General features: G+C 44.9%; 2 non-coding genes across 2 annotated transcripts; both read left to right on the forward strand.

Annotated features, from left to right (window-relative positions):
- The first annotated feature begins 7,702 nt into the window (after nucleotides 1–7,702).
- LOC112083602 lies at nucleotides 7,703–7,809 on the forward strand. Its single transcript, XR_002897738.1, has one exon. It is a non-coding gene; the product is annotated as a small nucleolar RNA R71 (small nucleolar RNA).
- Nucleotides 7,810–14,681: 6,872 nt separating this feature from the next.
- Nucleotides 14,682–14,788, forward strand: LOC112083584. Its single transcript, XR_002897720.1, has one exon. It is a non-coding gene; the product is annotated as a small nucleolar RNA R71 (small nucleolar RNA).
- The last annotated feature ends 11,248 nt before the right edge of the window (nucleotides 14,789–26,036 follow it).

Here is a 26,036-nt window from a genome sequence, read left to right on the forward strand (position 1 = left end):
CGGCCTCGATGGTGAATCAGGGAATATGAACCCTTGAGCTCTCAAAATTGTAGTGACAATCCAACCGTTCTGAAGCCTCCTTGCTCCCTTTTTCTTCCGGTCACACCACACATTGTGTCTATAGGTGAGCATTTGGATCGCAAAGAACGCTCCTAAAGACGGTACATGCATTGGCCCTTGGAACTCCTTTTTGTTCTTCATTTGAGTGATGAGCGGCTTAAGTCCAAGTCCTAACAGTTCAAGCTCTGCCGTGTGAATGACACCAGGGTTGTATGTAGAGAAGAACGTAGAGGCCAGGACTCGGTTGGTGTATCTGATCGCAGGGTTCCTGATGCAGCTTGTCTTGCTCTTGCCTCCCAAGTAAGGCCCGAAAGATATCGTTTCCCACAACGCGGCCAACTCATCACGAGGGTACACAAACTTGTCAAGCGAGCTTCCATTCCTTTCAAATCCAAATATCTCATCAAGCTCCTTGAAACTGACCTTGTAGTGCACGCCTTCTATGTCAAACTCAATGTGTCCGAATCCTTTGCCATGTAGACGCTTGGGATCTCTCTTGGGGTAGATGACAACCTCCAAAGTGGCAAGAAACTGTTGTGTGATCCCCTCGTAAGCAACATCGCTCATCATGAAGAACTCGGCCAAGCCCATGTTTTGAAAGATGAGTGTAACATCATCGAGTATCTCAAGCTTCCTCAACAGCTCCATATCAGGGAACCGAGCTTGAGCTACTCTTATAGAGTTAAAGTGGTCCAAGTACTCCTCAGTGGTCGGGAAATGTTCTTCCTCGGGCTCGGGCTTTGGTTCCTTCTTGGCTTTCTTGGCATAGTCGGGTACATGGGGAACTATGGCTCTCAGCTCATCTCCATCGTTCTCAGTGGCTGCCTGCTTCCCATTTCTTCTTGGTTCAAGGGTTGGAACCGGAGGGAGCTCGGCGTTCCTTGCTCGCTTGGCGGCTGGCTCACCATCGGATCTCGTGGAGGGTTTCTTGCTTGTTCCACCATTGCGTGCTACGGCCACGGCTTTCCCTTTCGTGCTCCTCCTCTGGACCTCATTTTTGTTCGTCTCATGAGTGGGAACAGCTCGGTCGCCGGTCATCTGCAAGACAGATCCTCAAAGAAACCGTTAGAATCAAGTACAACGACAAGCACAAGTTTCTGAAGATAGCAAAGACAGATCTTCTTCTCTAACAAGATCATGGTTATAGCTTTGTCATACATCAAAGAGAGAAGTAATAACAAGCCAGAACAACCGATTAGAGACAAGTTATCAAGACATTTCAGCTCAAGTACACAAATCATCATTAAGACCGATTCCAAGCGCATTTTCTCAAGAATTTTAAAAACTCAAGAACAAGTGATTTTCAGAACAAAAACCGGTTTTTCTTGTGTTGTCTATCCTGATTGAATTTTTAAAATTGTTCCCAGAGGTCGATATGTTCTAAAAGAATCGATTCCACATTTTACAAACTTAAAAGCTCGCAAAGAATGAAGGAAAAAGATGAGTTCTTTAAGATGCAAATACCTTTGGGAATCCAAGATTCAAGTTTAGTGGAATGCTTATGATGAATAGACAACACCCTAACGAGTCTAGAACGCTTGGAATCACAAGAAATGGATGAGAAATGAGAGAGATATGTTCGTGAAATGCAGAGAAAAGAGTGAAGAAGGCGAACTCTCGGTTAATGGCTCGGGATGGAGGCTGGTATGGGCGGTGTCGCGCTTTCCAGCTGGCGCTTGGACTGTAGTGGGACTGGTCCCCCCTTCTCCTCCAGCTGCGACCGTTGACCCGCGCCAAAACAGCTTTGACCGGGCGTTTAAATTCAAATTACCGCGCAAAGGCTTCCAAATGGCGCGACAAGGGGGATGACGTGGGCCGTACGGACTAGAGTGATTTTTCTCGTGTTTTCTTGAGCGGCCTCGACTTGTTCCACCCCGAGGGCATCAAGCCGAGTGTCATGAGCTCAAGTTAACCAGAATTTCTCCGCGGCCATCAAGTGTTTCCCCCAGGTCGCGCAAACTCTCTTCTTTGACCCAAGTGTCCCAAGTGTTCATGTTTTTGATCATTCTTGAAGCCGGGCACCTCGGCACGCTCCACCACGAGGGCATCATGCCGAGGTCACTTGTATTAACAGAGAACACTTGGTGCTGGGGGTTTAAACGGTCCGGCCTTGGTGTAAACTGGTCGCGGCCTCGATCGAGGTTTTAGACCGTTTGAAGTGAACTTTGCCCCTCGGTATAATCATACCGAGGTGTTTACACCGTGGGCCTCCCCCACACTTAGTCATCTCACCACATAACTACTTAAGCACGGCTATGGTGAAATTAAGTCGAGGAGTTTAGCTGAGGTTCTCAAGCTATTACTCGGTAAAAGGTGACCTCGACATATATATATACCGAGGGTCGATACCGAGGCTATGTATGCTCTAGAACTTAAACCATCAGGCCGTGTCTTTTTCAAGCCTTTTCTTACTCTCATCATCAAAATTCACCTCTTAACTCCTGAAACACTTAACAAACCCTTCAAAAAGCTTCAAGTAAAAAGAAAAAGAAGATGAAAAACGAAATATTTACAAGGATAAGCTTGGGGTGTCTCCCAAGAGCACTTTGTTTAACGTCACTAAGTTTGACTTTTCATACCTTTTCAGGCTGATTCTGGTTCAAGAAGAGGAACTGAGGTAGCTCCCTCTCTTGTTTCTGATGCCAGGTAGTGCTTTACCCTCTGACCGTTTACCACAAAGCCTTGTCCATCTTTTCCTTTTAGAACAACCGCTCCATAAGGCCTTACTTCAAGAATTTCGAATGGACCGGACCATCTGGATCTCAGCTTCCCAGGGAATAGCTTAAGCCTCGAGTTAAACAACAGAACTTGGTCCCCTTCTTTGAATTCTCTCTTGTGTATCTTCTTGTCATGAAGAGCTTTAGTCCTTTCTTTGTAGATCTTAGAGCTCTCAAAAGCATCTAACCGGATTTCCTCAAGCTCATGAAGTTGTAAAACCCTCTTCTCTTGTGCAGTCTTGATGTCAAAGTTAAGAAGTTTCACTGCCCACAATGCTTTGTATTCCAACTCAACCGGTAGATGACAGCTTTTCCCATAGAGCAAGTTAAACGGTGAGGTTCCAATGGGGGTCTTGTACGCGGTTCTGTAAGCCCACAAAGCATCATCAAGTTTCTTGCTCCAATCCTTTCTAGATGAGCTCACGGTTCTTTCTAAAATAGCCTTTATCTGTCGGTTAGAGACCTCCACTTGACCACTAGTCTGCGGATGATAAGGTGTGGCCACCTTGTGCTTTACCCCATGCTTCTTCAAAAGACTCTCAAGAGTCTTATTGATAAAGTGGCTTCCCCCATCACTGATTACTACTCTTGGAACTCCAAACCGTGGGAAAATGATACTTTTAAAAAGCTTTACCACCACTTTTGAATCGTTGGTTGGGGATGCAACAGCCTCGACCCACTTACTCACATAGTCCACCGCGACAAGGATGTACTGATGTCCGTATGAATTCACAAAGGGACCCATGAAGTCAATGCCCCAACAGTCGAAGACCTCGACCTCAAAGATTGGGTTTTGGGGCATCTCATTCCTCTTGGATATGTTACCGTGCCTTTGACAAGCCTCGCACCTTGATACCACATCTTGAGCGTCCTTGAACATAGTCGGCCACCAGAAGCCGCTTTGCAAAACCTTGGCAACCGTCTTGAATGCACCTAAGTGACCACCGTACGCTGAACCATGGCATTCTTGTAGCACCGGATGGATCTCTTCTTCGGCCAAGCATCGTCTATAGAGATGGTCCTTGTTAAGCACGTAAAGATACGGCTCATCCCAATGATATATCATCACATCTCTAAAGAACTTTTTCCTCTGATAGGCATCAAGATCCGGTGGCTCTAAACCGCAAGACAGGTAGTTCACAAGATCCGCGAACCATGGGAGGCTTCTTTCTTTGATTGTGTTGGCCTCTTCCACCTCTAAGTAAGACCGGACCAGCATGAGATGTTCCTCTGGTAAAGCATCATCTATAGGGACTTTTTCTTCAATCCTCAGCCTTGAGAGATGATCTGCGGCCCCATTTTCTATGCCTTTCTTGTCAAGTATCTCTATGTCGAACTCTTGGAGCAATAGGACCCATCTCAAAAGCCTCGGCTTAGCATCCTTTTTAGACATCAAGTACCTCAAGGCCGCGTGATCAGTGTAGACCGTGACCTTTGATCCAACTAAGTAACTCCTGAATTTGTCAAATGCAAACACAATGGCCAGCATCTCTTTCTCGGTGGTGGCATACTTTCCTTGAGCTGAGTCTAAGGTGCGGCTTGCATAATAGATCACATGGAGCTTCTTATCTTTCTTCTGCCCCAAGACAGCTCCCACAGCGTAGTCAGATGCATCAGTCATCACTTCGAATGGTAAAGACCAATCAGGAGCTTGTACAATAGGTGCACTGATCAAAGCCTCCTTGATCCTCTTAAACGCTCCCTCACACTCTTCATCAAAGATAAACTCCACCTCTTTGCACAATAGCCTAGTTAAAGGCCTAGCTATCTTGGAGAAATCCTTGATGAACCGCCTATAGAACCCAGCGTGCCCAAGAAAGCTTCTTATCCCTTTTACAGAATTGGGAGCTTGTAGGTTCACCATCACCTCGATCTTGGCCTTGTCCACCTCAATACCCTTCTCTGATACCTTGTGCCCCAAGACAATGCCTTCTTGTACCATGAAATGACACTTCTCCCAGTTCAAAACAAGCCTATGCTCCTCACATCTTTTTAGAACCTGAGAAAGATTAGCAAGACATTCGGAGAAAGAGGAGCCGTATACGGAGAAATCATCCATAAACACCTCAACTTTCTCTTCAATTAGATCAGAGAAAATGTGCATCATGCATCTTTGAAAAGTGGCCGGTGCATTACACAAACCGAAAGGCATTCTCCTATAAGCATAAGTGCCGTAAGGGCAAGTGAATGTCGTTTTCTCTTGGTCTCTTGGATCTATTGGTATTTGGAAGAATCCAGAGTATCCGTCGAGAAAACAAAAATAAGGATGATTGGCTAACCGTTCAAGCATTTGATCAATGAATGGTAAAGGGAAATGATCTTTTCTTGATGCAGAATTCAATTTCCTATAGTCAATGCACATGCGATGGCCGGTTATAGTTCTTTGGGCTATGAGTTCATCCTTATCATTTTTCACCACCGTGATACCACCTTTCTTGGGCACAACGTGCACAGGGGATACCCACCGAGAGTCAGAGATTGGATATATGATCCCTGCCTCAAGGAGCTTTAGTATCTCCTTCTTAACCACCTCTTTGAGGTTCGGGTTCAGGCGACGTTGGTGCTCAATAGAGGACATGGCTTGGTCCTCCAGGTGGATCCTATGAGTGCATATATCAGGAGAGATTCCTCTTATGTCGGCCAAGGAATACCCTATTGCTCTCCTGAATTTCTTGATTTCATTAAGCAATGCACGTTCTTCATGTTCAAGCAAGCTATCGTTTATGATCACAGGGAAAGTAGAGTTCAAGCCTAAAAATGCATACCTGAGCCCTGTTGGTAGAGGCTTGAGCTCAACAGGGGGAGCGTCTGCCTCATTCCAATCGGTATCAAAGCTACATTGGCCCGGAACAGCTTCCTCGGCCTTTTCCTTGTTCTCGCGCGGATTACCATCGGCCTCGGTATGATTTGCCACAGCCATGAAATCCCGAGGTGTCTCCTTTGTTCCCATGGACCCCTCGCTGTCTAAGATGTCGAGGCCACTCTTCCTGAGCTCCAAAAACCTAGCTTCAGCTCCAAGTTCCTTCGGTTGGTCCAAAAGTTGCTTGTATACCTCGCTTTCCTCGTTCAAGTACCCGTGCTCGCTTTGTTCACGTGTAAGGACCACTTGTAACGGATCCTCTGCGTTCAACTCTGCCAGGAGCTCATCAGCTAGCTCCTCCATCACTTCCACATAGAAAACCTGACCTCCAATAGTCGGTTTCTTCATCATCTCTTTCACATTGAACTTCATATGCTCGGAACCGATGTGTAGTTCAATCATTCCTCCTCTCACATCTATAATGGCTCCTGCGGTCGCTAGGAACGGTCGACCCAAGATGATAGGGTCCAATGGTTCCTCGTCCATCTCAAGAACTATGAAGTCCGTGGGGATTTCTATCTCACCGATCCTTAAAGGTAAATCCTCAAGCAAACCCACCGGTAAGCGAACCGATCTATCAGCTAGTATAAGAGAGATCTTGGCCGGCTTGTAACTCTTGTATCCTAATCTCTTCGCCACCGTGTATGGCATTAGGCTCACAGAAGCTCCTAGATCACACAAGCAGTTTGAGAACTTCAAGTGACCTAAAGCACACGGTAAGGTAAAGCTGCCCGGATCGGATAGCTTCCTTGGTATAGACCTCCTTTGTATTATGGCGCTGCATTCATGGCTCAGTATTACCATACCCTGGAGCTCCTTTGTCTTGTTAAGGATCGCATCTTTTAGAAACTTCCCAAGCTGTGGTATAGCTAAGAAAACATCTATAATGGGTAAGGTGAGTTGCGTGTTCTCCAAGTGTTTCTCAAAGACCGCTTTGGCTTTGTCTAAGATTTTCTTTTTGAAACGCCCTGGGAACGGTATCTTGGGTTGGTAAGGTGGTGGTGGAACGTATGGCTTTTCGAGCTCAGTTGTCTTTTCCACCTCTTTTCCGTTGTCCTTGATCGGTTCTTTCTCAAAATCCGCTTCTTTACACGCATCACCTGAGGCTGCCTCCCCCTCTGATTGCTCATTGGCCTCAATGAGCGTAGTCTTAGGCGTTGGAGCTTGTAGTTCTTTACCACTCCTCAATGTAATGGCGTTCACATACTCCTTGGGGTTTGGCTCCGGTTTACCTGGTAAAGCCGGGCCTCGGGATGATGTAGAGGCTTGATTTTGCTTAAGCTCTCTAATGTCTTGCTGCATTGTCGCGTGCTGGCTCTCAACTCTCTGCTGACCCTGTAACAGTTGCTGTATGATCCCACTGACATCGTTCCCCAGCTGGTTCTGACCCGTTCTCTGATTCTGTTGCTGATTACCCATCGGCTGCGGATTGAACCCTGGTGGAAACTTGTGATGCTGCGGTTGGCTGGTGAAGTTGTTACCCTGAGCCGCTTGATTCTGCTGAGTGTAGCCGTGCTGTTGCCCACTAAACTGTTGTTTGGGCTGGAAGGTATTCTGATAAGGAGCCTTTTGAGTGTAGCTTTGTTGTTGTTGCGGAGCAGGGTACACTTGATCGTGAGTGTTAGCTACATTCGGGTTTCTGTATGAGAGGTTTGGGTTACTGTTGTAGTTGTTGAACCGCTGATACCTTTGCTGATTCCCTATGTAGTTCAGCTCCTCTTGAGTTAGACCATCTTCGTTTACATTATCAAAACTTGGCCCTTGCTCATCAAACTCGCCTACAAAGTGTATTGGCTTTTGAGTCGCCATCAGAACTTTGTCAAGCTTGCTCTGAAGCTCTCTGATATCCTTTTTCATACGCTGTTCTTCACCAGAGCCCTCTGTACGGTTTGCTCTATCAAAGTCCTCGCCATAAGTATCATTAGACATGGCTAGGTTCTCGACTAGTTCCATTGCCGCATTGATCTCTTTCCCAAGAAAATTTCCATTTGAAGCTGTATCTAGTTGGTTTCGGATCTTGGGGAGGGCACCTCGGTATAAAGTACTCAAGAGGGATGCCTCTGAGAAGCCGTGGTGTGGGCATTGGTTAGTGTAACTTCTAAACTGTTCCCAAGCCTCGCTAAAGCTCTCGTTGTTGTGCTGCGTGAAGCTTGATATCTGGTTTCTGAGCTTAGCCGTGCGTGATGTGGAAAAGAATTTTGATAAGAACGCCAGTTTACACTGCTCCCAGGTTTGTATAGAACCCCTCGGGAGGTTCTTTTCCCACTGGTGAGCTTTATCACTTAGGCTGAATGGGAACAAGCGTAGCTTGAAGCTATCTTCCGAGACACCATTGATCTTTGTTAGGTCGCAAACCCGATCAAACTGATTTAGATGCTCAAGAGGGTCTTCTCTGGCTAGACCGTGGAACTTTGAGTTCTGCACCATGTTGAGGAGGGAAGCTTTAACTTCAAAGTTGTTATTTTGAACCGGTGGAGCTTGAATCCCAGCTCGGTATTGGTGCGCATTAGCTCGGTCGTTCTCTCCAACAAAGACTGGATGAGGTTGTCTCTGAGCTTGTGGCGGTGGCGGATGAACATGGTGGGCTTGTTGCTCGTTTCTATTAGCTTGTTGTTGGTTTTGCTGAGCAAGCCTTTCGTTCCTCTGAGCCTGTTGTTGGTTAACATAAGCTTGTTGTTCATTCCTGCCTGCCTGCGCCTGATTAGCATGAGCCTGGTGCTCGGTTTCTTGAGCCTGTTGCTCGATCCTTTGCTGTTCTGCCATTCCAAGCCTTTCAAAATGCCGTTCCCTCTCGCGAACTCGCCTCTCAATCCGGTTGATGTTGTCGTCGTACGGTAAAGGCGGTTCTGTGCTCCGAGACCTGGTTTTCATGCACCTGAAAGTAACACAAGAACTTGCAAAGAAGTTAGTAAAACAAAGAAAGGTAAAATCATGAACTCAAGAACAAACAAAAGACTAATGCTCCGACAAGTTGGCAACGGCGCCAATTGATAGATAGGAGTTTTTAGGTCTCAGGGCTATCAATCCCCTTTGTCGAAGTAGCACAAAGAGGTATCAATCCAGACAAGTCAACGAGACACTAGACTATGATGTTTGTTCATTTAAGTCAAGACAAAAGGTGAAGGTTTTGAACTAAGCTAAGTAACAAACGACTAGGCATGAAAGGTAAAGCAAATGATTAGATCTAAACAGAGACAGGATGCAAATAATAACTAAACAATTCAGATGATGATATTATGTAATAAAGCAAGGGACTTTAGACGAGATACTTGACTCGGGTGCTTCCAAGTTCAACTAGTTGGTTAATGAATCAAAACATCAAGCGGTTTCATTTAACTTTGAACTCAAGGCATGTTAATCTTCTCATGAAAGTATTAAGCATCTAAACTGATTCTCCTTCATACCAAAAATGTCTTTTGAGAAGCATCGAATCAATCAGCAATAAGAATCAGTTCAAAAATGTCATTTAAGAGAACAAACTATCACTCCCGCGATGAAAGACTCTTAAACCCTTAACCGAGTGGTTCAGACATTTCTACAAACACTTTTGATGCGAGATATGTCTCAGATCTGAACCTCAAGTGATGTGCTTGGATCCAGCCTAGAGATCTCGTCGGTTAAGGAATGAAACATGCAAGACTAGACACCTAAACCCACTAATCTACCTTGAAAGCACCCTAATCTACTCATCTAAAGCCGCTTAAACGACTACTCACTAATCATAACGAGCTCATTAAGTCTTTTGCAAGACGTGTAGCTAGTCATGATGAGGAGTCTAATGATAGATGACAAAAGAAAATAAAGAAAGAACAAGATTTCTGATGCAAAAACGAGATATCGGATTAGAATGATCAAGTTTTACCAAAGAGGCAAGTTCTTAAAGCTAAAAACAGATAAGAGATAAGATGATTAGGTTTTTAGTCTCAAAATGTATATATAGCAAAGAACACGTCAAGAACATGCATGAACCCTAGTCTTTGATCTATCTTCACGTGTGTGTTCTTGAGCAGCTTTGTTCTTGATTCTGGGCTTGTGACAATGGACCTCGGCATAAAATGCTGAGGCGCTTGGACGTCGAGGGGTTCAGGAGAACAGGGTCCGGCATGCACGCCGAGGTCGCTACACCGAGGTGCATGTTCAACACTTAGTCGTTTCCAGCTCCATTCTTACGTGTGCATGCCTTGATCCCAACGTGCCGAGGTATCAGTACGAGGCCTAGCTCAGGATACTTCCAAAATATGAGCCTTGACTTGGCCGATGTCGAGGTAATGATGCCGAGCCCTGAAGAAACACTTAGCGCGTATCGCAACATATTTGGGCCCGTATCGACCATGTCGCCTTCCGGAGGCAGTAACTTTCGACCTACGACTCCAAATGCTCTGAGACCAGTTCCATAGTCAAGGTGACTCAATAAACTCGAACTTTGGTGAAGAAACCGTCGGAGCTTGGGTAGTGGAAGTCTTCCTGGATTTCACATCTTTGAACCGCATCGAAATCACCGGAAAATAAGCTGTTTGGACCGATGTGAACTCCGGAGACTTTATCTTTCAAACCACTCGTCCGAATTGAGCGATCCCTACTGTTCTGAAAAGGTCTTTCACAGATCTCAAACTTTTATGAAGACCGGGCAAGCTGATTTGGTCCGGAAAGGCTCCGTCCGCCGTGACCTTTGTACTTCGCCGTTCAGTTCTCGGATGCGCGTAATGTTGGTGCATCTTCCGGAAGCTGTATCTTTCTCCCTACTGGTCCGAATTGGATGATTCCAACTGTTCTGGGATCTTTGTTTGATTATCTCCAACTTTGCTGAAGACCCCGCCAACTGATTCGGACCGGAAGGTTCCCCGGATTTCATATCTTTGAATTGCGCAGACAAGGACAGATTTTGGTCGAGAAAAGCTTCCCGCGGTAAGAAAAATGACCGAGGGCTGTGTACCGCGGTGAGCTTTTTGGTCGTAAAAATTCTTTCGCCTCGGCCAAAACTCAACCCGCGGTATTAACGCCTGATCTTCGACCCAGGCTGACTTTGGTCGATCGGTACGGACTTTGGTCGGTGCTCAACGATCGGTAAGCTTTTTGGTCGAGGTTGGACGATCGGTAAGGATTTTGGCCGGTAATGAGCGATCGGTAAGGATTTTGACCGAGGTTTCTGTCCGTTCGGTACGCGATTTGGCCGAGAAATTCCTCGAAGCGGTTTTCACCATTTTTGACCGTTTTCTTCACCGTCTTCTTCTCTGCTCCTCTTCTTAAGCTCCAAATGACTCCCAAAGCACCTGATAAAGACCTCAAAACATGCAAAACTCTTTGGGACCTAATGCAAGCCCTAAATCCTATTTTCATGCCTAAAGACTCAATTTACATGGGAAAACACATGATGAGGACTCTAAAATGCACTCTAAATGATGTAAAATATAGACATATCACTCTCTACTTCCTCAAATTCCAAGTAGGAATGGAGCACCATCAGAGTCTCTCCAGGCAAAGCATCATCTATGGGGACTTTTTCTTCAATCCTCAGCCTTGAGAGATGGTCTGCAGCACCATTCTCAATCCCCTTTTTATCAAGCACCTCCATATCAAAATCTTGGAGCAATAAAACCCATCTCAACAGCCTTGGCTTGGCATCTTTCTTGGTCATCAAGTACCTGAGGGCTGCATGATCAGTATACACAATGACCTTTGATCCCACCAGGTAGCTTCTGAACTTATCAAAGGCAAAAACTATTGCCAGCATTTCCTTTTTAGTTGTAGCATACTTTTCTTGGGCAGAGTCAAGTGTTCTACTGGCATAGTAGATCACATGCAGCTTCTTGTCTTTCTTTTGTCCAAGTACTGCTCCAACAGCAAAGTCAGAAGCATCTGTCATGACCTCAAAAGGTAGAGACCAGTCTGGTGCCTGAGCTATTGGTGCACTAACCAATGCCTCCTTGATCAACTTGAAGGCTTCTTCACATTCAGCATCAAAGATGAAATCCACTTCCTTACACAACAGTCTTGTTAAGGGCCTGGCAATCCTTGAGAAGTCCTTTATGAATCTTCTATAAAACCCTGCATGACCCAGGAAGCTCCTTATCCCTGTAACTGAAGTGGGGGTTTGCAGATTCACCATCACCTCCACCTTTGCCTTATCAACCTCAATACCCTTTTCAGAGACCTTGTGCCCAAGGATTATTCCTTCTTGCACCATGAAATGACACTTCTCCCAGTTCAGCACCAAGTTGTGCTGCTCACATCTCTCCAACACCTGTGTCAAATTAGAGAGACAATCCGAGAAGGAGGAGCCATAGACACTAAAGTCATCCATGAACACCTCAACTTTCTCTTCAATAATGTCAGAGAAAATGTGCATCATACATCTTTGAAAAGTGGCTGGTGCATTACATAAACCGAAGGGCATTCTCCTATAAGCATAAGTGCCATAAGGGCATGTGAATGTTGTTTTCTCTTGATCTCTTGGATCTATGGGAATTTGAAAAAATCCAGAGTACCCATCGAGAAAACAAAAATAAGGATGATTAGCTAACCTTTCAAGCATTTGATCAATGAATGGTAAAGGGAAATGATCTTTTCTAGAAGCAGAATTCAATTTCCTATAGTCAATGCCCATGCGATGGCCAGTTATAGTTCTCTGAGCTATGAGTTCATCCTTATCGTTTTTCACCACTGTGATCCCACCTTTCTTGGGCACAACGTGAACAGGAGACACCCATCTTGAGTCAGAGATTGTGTAAATTATCCCTGCCTCAAGAAGCTTTAGTATCTCCTTCTTAACCACTTCCCTAAGGTTGGGGTTAAGTCTACGTTGGTGCTCAATAGAGGACATGGCTTGGTCCTCCTGGTGGATCCTGTGGGTGCATATATCAGGAGAGATTCCTCTAATATCTGCCAAGGAATACCCTATGGCTCTCCTGAATTTCCTTATTTCACTAAGTAATGCACGTTCCTCATGCTCCAGCAAGTTATCATTTATGATCACGGGAAAAGTAGAGTTTAGGCCTAGGAATGCATACCTGAGCCCTGTTGGTAGAGGCTTGAGCTCAACAGAGGGTGCATCCGCCTCATTCCAGTCCTGGTCCAGGTTGCTTTGGCTGGTGACTGATTCCTTGATAGCAAAGACTTCAGAGCCTCTTTGTTCCAGCTCCAAAAACCTTGTTTCAGGACCCAGCTCTCTTGCATTGTCCAGATACAGCTTATACCCTTCACTTGCTTCAGCCAAGAGCTCATTCTCTCCTTGTTCTTGAGTTAGAGCAGCTTGAAGAGGATCCTCAGTGTTCAGCTCCTCAAGCAGCTCATCAGCCAACTGGTCCATTGTCTCCACATAGAAACATTGACCTTCAATGGTGGGTTTCTTCATCATCTCATTCACATCAAACTTGAGCCTTTCAGACCCAAGTTGAAGCTCTATTATCCCACCTCTCACATCAATGATGGCTCCTGCAGTTGCTAAGAATGGCCTGCCCAAGATGAGAGGATCTACTGGTTCCTCATCCATTTCCAGCACAACAAAATCCGTTGGAACCTCAAAACCACCTATCTTGACTGGTAGATCTTCCAACATACCAACAGGCAATCTAACTGATCTATCTGCAAGGATAAGAGAAATCTTTGAAGGTTTGAAAACTCTAAAGCCCAGCTTCTGTGCTATGGAGAATGGCATCAAGCTGACCGATGCTCCTAAATCACAAAGACATCCAGAGAATAGAAGAGGTCCAATGGCACAAGGGAGTGTGAAGCTCCCTGGATCAGTTAACTTCCTTGGAATGGACTTCTTCTGAATGATAGCACTGCATTCATGACTTAGTACTACCATGCCTTGAAGCTCTTTTGTCTTGTTCAGAATTGCAACCTTCAAGAACTTCCCCATCTTTGGCATCATTAGGAATGCATCAATGAGAGGCATTGTGAGTGGTGTCTCTTTGAGTGCCTTCTCAAATACAGCTCTTGCCTTGTTCACTAGTTGCTTCTTAAATCTCCCTGGAAATGGGAGCTTGGGTTGGTATGGAGGTGGTGGCACATACTTCTTCTCTGGTTCTGGTTCCTTTGCTACCTCTTTACCTTTTTCTGTCCTTGGTTTCTCAGCAACTTGATCATCCTTTAAGGCTGCCTCCCCCTCAGGTTGATCATTGTCCTCAATGATCACTTTGTTGTTCTCAATACCAGGTAATTCCTTGCCACTCCTCAGTGTAATTGCTTTGGCATATTCCTTGGGGTTGGGTTCTGGTTTTCCAGGTAGGTGACCTTGGTTCCTTGAGCTTGATGCCTGGTTTTGCTTCAGTTCCTTGATTTCCTGCTGCATAGTCTGTTGACCCTGAAGTAGTTGTTGCAGAATACCAACCATATCTGTACCCATCTGTGGCTGCTGTTGGACCATTGGTGGCTGAAACTGTTGTTGAACCGGCGCCTGCTGTTGGAACTGTGGTGGACCAAACCCTGGTGGTGCCTTTGGCTGCTGTGAAGTGTAACCAGTGCCCTGAAATGGTTGCTGTTGCTGACCAAAACTCTGATTCTGACCAAATTGATTCTTGGGTTGGAATGACCCTTGAAAGTTGTTCTTGGGAACAAAGTTCTTTGGAGCTTGAGAATTGGGATAGACCTGGTCTTGTGGGTTAGCTACATTGGTGTTCCTGTAAGAGAGGTTTGGATTGGCATTACCATACTGATATCTTTGGAACCTCTGATTCTCAATGTAGTTGAGCTCCTCTTGGGTAAGACCTTCTTCACTTATGTTCTCAAAAATTTGAGAAGGTTCCTCATACTCTCCAACAAAATGCATTGGCTTCTGAGTGGTGAATTTCAGCTTGTCCAATTCACTCCTCAACTCCTTAACTTCTCTGGTGAGCCTCTGTTCTGAGCTTGAACCTTCAGACCTATTTGATCTGTCATAGTCTTCACCATAAGTGTCATTGCTCAATGCTAAGTTCTCCACTAGCTCTAAAGCAGCATGTATCTCTTTACCCAGAAAGTTCCCATTGGAAGCAGTATCCAGCTGGTTTCTAATCTTGGGAAGAGCTCCCCTATACAGTGTGCTGAGAAGAGAAGCCTCACTAAACCCATGGTGTGGGCATTGGTTTGTGTAGCTCCTGAATCTCTCATATGCTTCACCAAAACTTTCATTGCTGTGCTGAGTGAAGCTAGAGATTTGGTTCCTCAGTTTTGCAGTTCTTGAGGTTGAGAAGAACTTAGATAAGAAGGCTTGCTTGCATTGCTCCCAGGTTTGAATGGAGCCTCTTGGAAGATTCTTTTCCCATTGATGAGCTTTATCACCAAGACTGAATGGGAATAGTCTTAGCTTAAAGCTGTCTTCTGAAACTCCATTGATCTTGGTCAGATCACACACCTTATCAAACTGGTCCAAGTGTTCCAAGGGATCTTCCATTGCTAACCCATGGAACTTTGAGTTCTGGACCATATTCAGCAATGATGCTTTCACTTCAAAGTTGTTGTTTTGCACAGGTGGTGCCTGAATACCAGCTCCATACTGATGAGCATTGGCCCTGTCATTCTCTCCAACATAGACTTGGGGTTGCTCATATCTTCTTTGCTGTGGTTGGAAAGGGTGGGGTTGGTGGTGCACCTGGTGTCTTTGCTGAACATTGGCCTGATGCCTCTGTTGATGAGCTTGAGCTTGTCCCTGGTGGACATAAGCTTGTTGATGGTGCACCTGTTCGTGCTGAACATTACCCTGGTGAAGCCTTTGACCAACTCCAATACCAGCTCCATGACCTTGAGCCTGTTGCTCCTGAACTGGTTGTTCTATATCTACTACGTGATCTCCCTGTTCTGCCATCTCAGTCTGATCAATTTGTCTACCACGTCTGTCTCTTCTCCTCCTTGGTACCAAAAGGTTGATGTTGTCGTTTAAAGGAAAAGGAGGACCACAGCTTCTTGATCTAGACCTGGTGTTCATACACCTGAAATCACAAACAGAGCTTGAAAGGAATCAGTAAAAACAAGAAAGTAAGCACTTGATCTCAAGAACAGATCAGAGCTTAATGCTAATCAAACCACAATTTGGCAACGGCGCCAATTGGTAGACAAAACTTTTTAGGGTCTCAGGGCTATCAATCCCCTTGTCAATGTAGCACAAAGAGGTTTATCAATCCAGATGTGGTGTTAGACACTAAGCTATATGATCAAGTTCTTAATTCAAGCAAACAAGAGTGGGTTTTGATTAATCTAGAGACAACTATAAACATAAACAGGATTAAAGACTAATGACAATGACAAATGATATGATGTGAATATGATATGATGGAGGCATGAGATTCTAGACATGATAGTTGGTTAGGGTGCTTTGGTGTTAAACTAGAAATGCTAATGACAATGATGAGACATGATTCAAATGATTAAGAACTCTAATCTAGGTTAATCCTCTCATGAAGGTATTAACCCCTATACTAATCCATTTTCAAACCAAATTCCCATTTGTGAAATATGAATCAATATGCATTAATAAACAGTTCTCAATGATCATTCAAACATTTAACAAATCATTCCCATGATGAAAAATTGCTTAAACCTCTAACACAACTCTTTCAGGAATTTCATCAAACACTTTTGGTGCATGAAATTCCCAGAATCTAGATCTCAAGTGATTATCAAGGATCTAGCATAGAGAACAGTTGTTTAGAGAAATGAATCAATGAATCTAGCCCTAAGCACTCCTAATCTAACACTTTAGCACCCTAAACCTACACATCTAGAACCTCATTAAGGTAACTACTCACTAATCATGATCAACACACTAGATCTTTTGCAAGATGTGTTGTTAATCATGATTAGAAGGTTATTTTGATGATAAGAAATGATGAACAAGAAGGAAAGAAACTGCAAATCGATTTTAAACTCTCTAAAACAAAGTGTATTCAGTGGGTTTTTCACAAAAGGGGAAAGAAGACTAAAAGTAGATTAAGTGTTCTCTACAAATTAGGTCTAAAAACCTTATAAAGGAGGCTTGGGCGAACCGGGTCAACCCGGAACAAACCGGGTACTGACCCGGCCTTGATGGGCAAAGAAGGGTTTGCCACGGTCTGGTGTGTCCTTGGTGTGACCGTGGCATTCCTGACCGTGTCAAAGACTTCATTGTGTTCTTGGTTCATTTTGATGCCACGGTCTGATCAAGCTTCATCTGGGACTCGTGGCAAGTTAACCGTGTCAAACGCCGAAGATGTGTAAAGGTTGCCACGGTCAAGCCCCCAGACCGTGGCATTCAGACCGTGCCAAAACCCGCATGCATGTGAAGTCCTTCCCAGCCAAGTATATGCTTGCCACGGCCAAGTCTCAGGCCGTGGCATTGAGAACGTGTCAAAAGCCGAAACTGTGTAGAAGTTATCTCCAGCCACTTGTTCATTTGCCACGGTCAAGTCCCAGACCGTGGCATTAAGCTCGTGCCAATCGCCGAAGGTTGCAAGATGTTGCCACGGCCAAGCAACACACCGTGGCATTTAGGCCGTGTCAATCGCCGAACGGTTGCTAAGTTCCTCTCAGCCAAGTGTGTGTTTGCCACGGTCAAGCCTCACACCGTGGCATGAATATCGTGTCATTGGCCGAGGGTGCACAAAAGTTGCCACGGCCAAGTGTGGACCGTGGCATTGAAATCGCGGCATGTTTAACTTAGTCATCCTGGGCTGTCTGGACCATCTCGCATTCCGGAGAGTGTAACTTCCTGGAGACCTGTCCGAATTGAGTAATTCCGGTTGCAGAAGACAGAGGACTCATTTATCTCCAACTTTGATGAAGGAAGTTTTAGTGCTTGGGAAGTGTAAGGTTTCCTGGAGGGCACATCTTTGAAGCGCATTTACACGACCAGAGAGAGGCGCCTAGACATATGTCCATTCCGGAGACCATATCTTTCTGCTCAAAGCTCCGAATTGATTGATCTTGGATGTTCTGGAAAGAAGACTCAAATGTCTCTGATTCTCATGAAGGCTCCGGAAACTGAATCGGCCTGGAAGTGCACCGTCCTTCGCATCCTTCAAAACTGATCTGCTCGGTCCGGAATACCTGCGAGACATGGGTTCCTTCCGACTAGCTTATCTCTCTGCTCACGCGTCCGAATTCCACGATTCCACTTGCTATGAGACCGTGCTCCAATTCTCTCCAACTTCTATGAAGGACCCGCCGTCTGAATCGGACCGGAAGGCTCCCCGGACAGGCGATTTCTGAGACTCGTTCACACCCGGAGATTTTGGCCGATACACTTCATTCGCGGTACATGGAAATGGCCGGTAAAGCTTCCCGCGGTACATGAAAATGGCCGGTGAAACCTTCCTGGCCAGCGAGAATGGCCGAAAATCTCCCAAGACCCAATTTTTCCACTTTTTCACTCTTTGCTCACCATTCCACCTCCTGGATTCATCTTTTCAGCTCCATATTCACCTGATAGACACTCAAAACATGCAAAGACTCATTGGGACCTAATGCATCTCCTAAGTTCTAAAACAAACCCTAAGGACCTAAAATGCATGAAATAAAACATGATTTGGAATGATTTATGCAACCTAAATGATGCAAATTATGAACATATCATGTGCTCGGAGCTGCCCAGCCAGACCAATATTCTGGTCGCGGGGTATGAACTTTCCCTATACGAGGAGCAGATGAGGGTTCTAGAGCTAGAGGACCGGATCTCCAAAGTCGAAAAGCAGTTTGCCACTGAGCTCCACATAAATGACGAGCTGCATAATGTCGTTGATTTGCTGAAGGAGGAGAGCTCTGAGCTGAAATCTGCAGAGGCCGAGCTGACAGAGGCTCAGAACATCTTATCCCGAGAGTTTGAGCAAGACAAAGGGCGTCTGCAAGGGATGGTAGCTCACGAGAGAGATAGGGCAAAGAAGATTCACGCTAACGCTTGTGAGCGTTTGGAGAAGGTCATCCAAAGTTTGGATGTTGCTGACCGAGCTCGCAGGCCTTATTTAGTGGTGAACCAACTTACCGGAGTCCTTGGCTTCATCAAAAAATTGAAGAAGAAAGGTCTGTACGAGGTGCCCCCTGAGATGGTAGCGGAGCTTGAGTAAAAGCACGCTACCGCGCTAAAGGAGTACCAGTCCGTTGATGCTTACGTCCTTACAGAAGAGGACAAGCGTATGTCGCCGAGCCGAGATCGAGGAAGATGTTCCTGCTGATGGTTAAATCGACGGAGGGTGGAATCAAACGGGAGTGGAGCAGTTCGGGTCGAATGAGGATATTATCAATACCGAGCAAACCACTGCTTCGAAGGCTGTCTATCTCTTCTTTTTTATCTCTCTTTTAGTTGAACTCAGTTGTCCTTGATGGGTATTTTATTATGTTTTGTATGCTTTTTAGCCCTCGGTGGGTTATTTTATATTTCGAATCATTTGCCCTCGTTGGGCTATAATCTAAGATTTTTTTTTGTTGAAAAATACGCTAAGTAGTAGATCGGTTTTTAACAAGACTGAGACGAACTTGGTTTTATTTGTTTTCATAGCGGGTTACGTTAACTCGGCTTACGCTTGCAAGTGTTGAGAACTTGGCTTATGATGCGAATCTGAGGAGTTCGGCTTTGAGTCCGAACATTTATGAGCTCTGCCTGGAGAACCCAAGTGAGTCGTATTGTATTGGAAGAGTGAGTGATCGAACATTTGTAAACGTATAATACGAGCTCAACGTTTCCTAAGTCAAACCTAAGAATGCGAGATGGGCTTGGCTTATTGTTTTTGGTGACTTAGAAATTTCATTGCGGGACTGGCACCGTGTGGGTGTTAGCGAGACGGATCTTGGCTTTGAGTTTGCATTCATGTGGAATGCTATCGAACAACTGGTCAGGAAGTCGATGTAAGTAAAGTAGGAGTTTGGTATTTCGTAAGTACCGAACTAAAATTTCTCAAACTTTCACTTAATAAAATTTTATTGATGTTATAGCTGGACTCGATGACGAGCTGCCTACATACCCTTAAAAAGGGATCAAGCCATTCGTAGTTCTAAGTACAAAAGATGGTCTCTCCAAAATTAGTAGTTCGGAGGCCTTTTCTTTTTTTAGGTCGGAATGATCGACCTCACAGTTGTAGCGTTTGAGATGAATTGAATTCCAGGATCTCGGGATCGGGGTTCTGTCCATCTTCGTTAGTTAATAAACTTCAGGTTTCACGACCTTCATGACTTGGTAAGGTTCTTCCCAGTTCGCACTGAGTTTTCCTGCATTCTTTTCTTCGGTATTTTGGTAAACTTTGTGAAGGATGAGGTTGCCATCTTCGAAGTGACAGCCTTTAACCTTTTTGTTGTAGTAGCGAGCTGCCAGTTGTTGGTAATTATGTATCCTAAGTAACGCCCGTTCGCACTGGTCTTCGACTAAGTCGATTGTGTCGAGCATCATGTCCTTGTTAACGTCGGGCTGCTGAGTGTGCATAGTTCGGCGGATACTGGAAACATTCAGTTTGGCAGGACACATAGCTTCTGTTCCATATGCTCGAAAGAAAAGTGATTGACCGGTAGAAAGACGCGGCGTTGTTCGGTGACACCATAAAACGCCGACGAGTTCGTCGGCCCATGTTCCTTTTGCCGTGTCTAGCCGCTTCTTGAGGCCATCAATAATTGTTTGGTTCGTGGCTTCAGCTTGCCTATTTCCTTGCGGGTATCTCGGAGTGGAAAAGCTCAGGCGAATCTTCCATTTGGCGCAAAAGTCGGTGAAGATAATGGAAGTGAATTGAGTGCCATTGTCCGTGACGATTTCATATGGGACACCGTGTCAGCAGATGATGAACTTCCAGACAAACTTCTTGACATCGATACCATGGATCTCGGGGTATGCTTCGGCTTCGACCCATTTGGTGAAATAGTTGGTGACAACGAGAACATATTTTTTTTGGCTTGTAAATCGGCGGAAGGGTTCGATAATTTCCATTTCCCATCGCATGAAGAGATATGGTGCGGTGGAGGTCTTTAGGAGCTCGGTAGAGAGGTTTATCAACGGGCCATGGCGTTGGCAATTCTCGCAGTGTGCGACATACTTCTCACAATCCGAGAGCATAGTTGGCCAGTAATAGCTGGCTTTTTTGATCTTGAATGCCAAAGAACAATCTCTGGAATGATTTCCTCCTTCGCCTTCGTGTACTTTCTGCATGACTTTCATGATGTCGTTTTTGCGAACGCAAGTTAAGAACGTGCATGATGCGTCCCACCGCAGTAGAGTGCCTTTGATGACAACATATCGAGCTGATCGAGCCTTTTTAAGTCGCCGAGCTGCCCATTTATCCGCAGGAACCGTTCCGCTGCCGATGTAACCATTGATTTCCAAAGTCCAGTCTTTTAGCTTGTCTTCACCTTCAGCTTTGATGTCGATTGGGATGTGTTGTCCTTCAGATTCGTCATCTAGATTGGATTTTGTGTCACTTTGTTCAATTGTATCAAAATTATGATCGATGACGGGCTTTGTAGTCTTCTTCTTTCTGGTGAGGGGTGTGCTAAGTTCGACTGGGCCTCGTAGTCGTGGTGTCACGTGATGATGTTGCAAACGGGTGCCGGTACAATACTAGGTCAATCAATTGCCTCATCTGGGATCGTTCGCCTCTGATTTATAGCAATATATGTTGCGATCAATGATAAATGATGTTATCTCCCGGTCTTGAGGGTGCATGAGGATCTGGTTGTACCCGGAGAACTCTGTTATATCCACCGCGCTTAAACTCTTGCATTAGCGTCGTTGTGCGGCTTGTGCAATCCAATTATGTCAGCTTCGGTGAATACCAATGGAGTTCCTTTCGGGGTATCATGCAGGAGTTTAGGCGTGGTGGCGGCATGTCGGCTGTACTCCTTGATTGCTCGAACTGAGTAGCTGCAAGCTTCGATGGCTCCCATGATCATGTTGACGCGTTTCCTAACTTTGGGGGCATGATTCTCTGGTGCCGGCTCTTCGCGGTTGCGTTTCTGTTACTCGGATTGGGTGGGTGGATTTGGCGGAAGTGGTGGTAACGCCGGAAGGTCCTTTCCAATGTGTATTATTAGGTCGGGGTGACCTGCTTCTTTGTGCGGTTGAGCGTCAGAGATCGTCAAACGAGATTTACCCTTTCTGGTACTGCGCGAGCAAGTATTCCCGCAAGTGTTTGCAGTCTTCGGTGCTGTGCCCTTTGCGATTGTGGACCGCGTCCTTTTCTTCGGTTCATGCAGATCCCGAACGAGGTTAAGAAGTGCCGGAGATCGGTGTTGCCTTCGTAGATCTTGATCTTGAGTTTCTCCAAGTGACTAACGGGTGTACCTGCTATGCGTGGGGTAAATGGTGTCTTCTGCATTTCTTGGATAACGCGGTCGATCTCCGGTGCCGCACTCGTTGCTTGGTGGATCTTTGAGGTGATCTGGCGGAGTTGTGCCTTCATTGCCTCGAACTCGGCATCACGATTCATATTTGTCGGTGTTGGAGCGTTCGCTGACCCTAGGGCAGTAGACCGCATAGTCCCGGCTGGTTCGCTTTCCGTGTTGAGGTCGTTGATGATATTACGGACTCGCAGCGGAGTTTGGGTTTGACTGAGCTGGACGATCTGGGCCGCTATCTGGCTGAAGCTTTCTTTGCTTCTTTTGGTGATAGCCTCGAACTGCGCATTGACTACTTGGAGAAGCAGCTCTGTGCCGAGGGCTCCTACAGCGGGGGGGGGGGGGGGGGGGGGGGCTGCGTAACTGAAAGGCATTTCTGGCAAACTCGATCAATGCTAGATGATGTCAACTCATATACACTTTCCATACACAAAACACTATAGAGTACATTTTCGTATAATTTATTGTTGTTCATCTTCGTATAATCTAGACTCCGGACTGAATTCTCCGTAATCCGATCTAAAAACTGAATTTTCTGTTCAAGACGCCCTACCTGGCACGCCAATTGTTGATATATGATATCACACAAGGGGCAAAACAGTAATTCAGATCAGAAGTTTGGATTTTATTAGATCGGATGAAATACAACTGAGTTCGTTTATGGAAGTGATAAACAAACTAAGACTCAGAAAACTAAGAAGCTAACAAATGTCTTGAGTTCTCGGTCTCTAAGTCTCTTGGGATTTTCTTATGTCTTCTGGTGTTGATTCATCTCCCTTTATATATATGCTTTAAGTCGGTCTTCGTGCGACATCTCCTCGATATGGGACCGAGAAGACTTTCCTTTTTTCTCGGAAGTTTCCTTTTTCTATTCGGAAATTTTCCTTTTTCACCCGAACTGAGGACCCTTCGCAATTCCTTTGAGAAGTTCAAACCGACTTCGGCTTATTGGGCCATGTTCGGCCCAAGAGTTCGCCTGGCACAGTCTTCCCAGTACAATTCCTTCGTAAACCGGGCTTAATTTGTGCCGATCTCGGTTTGTACCGGAGAAAACCGGAGTGCGGTTTTCACTTCCAACAGTTTTGTTTGGGGAGAAGCACAACAAAAGGCGTTTGATACTCTTAAAGAGAAGCTCACCAATGCACCGGTTCTAGTGTTGTCCGACTTCAACAAAACATATGAAGTGGAGTGTGATGCATCAGGGATTGGCATAGAAGCTGTATTGACACAAGGAGGGAAACTAGTGGCATTTTTCAGTGAGAAGCTAGGAGGAGCTACGGCTAACTATCCGACGTATGACAAAGAGTTATATGCCCTAGTTAGAGCTTTGGAGACTTGGCAGCATTATCTGATGTCAAGAGAGTTTGTGGTCCACACTGACCACGAAACACTTAAGCATCTTCGAGGACAAACTCACCTCAAGAGGAGACACACCAAATGGATGGAGTTTATTGAAGACTTCTCCTTACATTATCAAGTACAAGAAGGGCAAAGACAACATAGTGGCGGATGCTTTATCTCAAAGACATGCACTCATCACAACTATGGAGGCCAAAAATATGGGTTTTGAGTTCATCAAAGACCTTTACAAAGAGGATCCAGAGCTTGGAGAGAGCTTTGAGGAGTGTAGAAAAGGAGTTCATGGCAAGTTCTACATCTACGAAGGCTTTATGTTTCGAGATAAGAGACTTTGTATTCCGCAATGTTCTCTTATTGTCAGAGAAGCTCATGGAGGAGCATTGATGGGTCACTTTGGAGTAGACAAGACGTTTGCAGTGGTGAAAGAGCACTTTTATTGGCCTCACCTCAAAGCCTCACCTCAAAAATGCTGTAGAAGCTCATTGCGCAAGATGTGTAATTTGCAAGAAAGTCAAGTCTAAAGTGCACCCTCACGGCTTGTACTTATCATTACCGATTCCTACAACACCATGGGTTGATATATCGATGGATTTTGTGCTGGAGTTGCCAAAGATCGAGCACAAGGACTCCATATTTGTGGTGCTGGACAGGTTCTCCAAGATGGCACATTTTATACCTTGTTCAAAGATTCATGATGCATCTCGCGGATCCATTCTTCAAGGAGGTGGCGCGCTTACATGGAGTGCTAAGGACCATTGTATCTGACCGAGATAGCAAGTTCTTGAGCCACTTTTGGAGAACCTTGTGAAAGAAGCTTGGCACTAAGCTTTTGTTCTCTACTACTTGTCACCCCCAAACAGATGGCCAAACTGAGGTGGTGAACAGAACCTTATCTACATTGTTAAGGGCCACTCTTGGAAGAAACATGAAGAACTGGTTGGAGTGCATACCCTTCGTCGAATTCGCCTACAAATGATATGATCAAGACCAGCTTAGGAACCGAAGAGATTAATGGAGAACAAGGAGATTCTGAACTAGAATCTAATGAAGACCAAGAGCAGCTGAAACCCGAGGAAGCAAGTATAGACGAAGATAAAGACTTGCATCTTCCGATTGGTCCAATGACAAGATCAAGGACCATGAAGTTCAAGCAAGCTTTTCACAAGTTATTACACACCAATCAGGGCAGTCTTAAGTGTGATAATCCAACTACACTGGTTGTGATACAAGCCACTTAAGAGTTCATCAAGAAAGGTGTTGTGACTTGTGCTCTTTTTCCCTTCGTTTAGTTTTGTCCCAATTGGGTTTTCCAAACAAGGTTTTTAATGAGGCTTGTTCACAACACTTTTACAAAAGGCCTCTTGATGAAAACTTAGCCCATTTCGTTCACCAGACGCAATCAAGGAAGAGAGGAGCCTATTTTCAAATTCAAACTAGTCTAAGTCTTAGTCATTGAGTCTTTAAGTCGTCTTAGTTTTCTTTGTTATTTCCTATGTGTATCAAGACTCTATATGTATTGCTCTTGTCTTTCTTTTCAATCTATCAAACCTTTTATTCTAAAACTTTCTCTCTAAATTGTTTGATCAAGCTTGCTTAGTGAATTCGGATCTTTATCCTTTCATTACAAGCACCTCTATTTATGTTGACAGTCTAAGAGATCTTTCATCTCTATTAGAAGTATCAAGGCGTTTTCACCAAGTTACACCATATTTCATCACTTCCCATCCTTTCCCTTCATTCTGCAATATCTCAAACCATCGAATTTTGAAATCACAATCGTTGGAGAGTAGTCTAGGGCTTGATCCTCACCTAGGATCATATCAACAACAGAGCTCAGCATTCATCTACAAAGATGTCTCCATTCCAGATAGTCTATGGATTCAATCCAAAGACCCCAATGGAATTCACACCATTACCACCTGCTGAATCTGTGAGCCTAGATGGAGAAAGAAGAGCTGATTTCATAAAGAAACTACATCAAAAGGCAAAGGAGAACTTAGAGAAGAGAAGTGAACAATATGTCAAGAATGCCAACAAAGGACGCAAAGAATTGGTGTTTGAACCGGGAGACTGGGTGTGGCTGCACATGAGACATGAAAGATTTTCAAACCAAAGGAGTTCAAAGCTAGCACCAAGAGGAGATGGACATTCCAAGATACTAGAGAAGATCAACAACAATGCCTACAAACTTAAGCTACCAGGTGAGTTTAACATATCTTCAACTTTCAATGTATCTGATCTAGCTCCATATCTTGCAGATGATCCAGTTTTGAGGTCAAAACCTCTTGAAGAGGGAGGGAATGATGAGGCCATTCAAGCTGAGCCAGACTTAACCGAGCCACAACTACAAGATGTCGAAATACCAGTCATTCATAAAGGCCCAATAACAAGACAAAGAGCTAAGATTCTTCAACATAAGTACAACCAAAGCATGCTACAAGCAATGTGTCAAGTGGATCAAGAGAGGCCGAGAGAAGACCATGAGTAAGTGGAGCCGCATAATGAAGCCCATCAACAACAAGCTTGGACCGGACTACTTGAAGAATGCCAAGAGCTAGCAAACGGCCCAGCTTCAAAGAATCAAGATATTTGGCTCTTTTTACCAGATCAAACCCAAGTCTACATGCTGACTATCTCGCCAATGAACCAAGAAACTTAAGAGGGAAGATTCAAGTCTAGTCAAAGACACACTAGTCTTGGCCACCAAATAAGGTAAGTGTTCAATCAAGATTTATTTCTTTGACTAACTGAGTTTCTTGTCTTTGATCGTATGCAGGGAC

The sequence above is a fragment of the Eutrema salsugineum genome, unplaced genomic scaffold (genome assembly GCF_000478725.1).
Source record: "Eutrema salsugineum unplaced genomic scaffold, Eutsalg1_0 scaffold_6, whole genome shotgun sequence".
NCBI classification, from domain to species: Eukaryota; Viridiplantae; Streptophyta; class Magnoliopsida; order Brassicales; family Brassicaceae; genus Eutrema; species Eutrema salsugineum.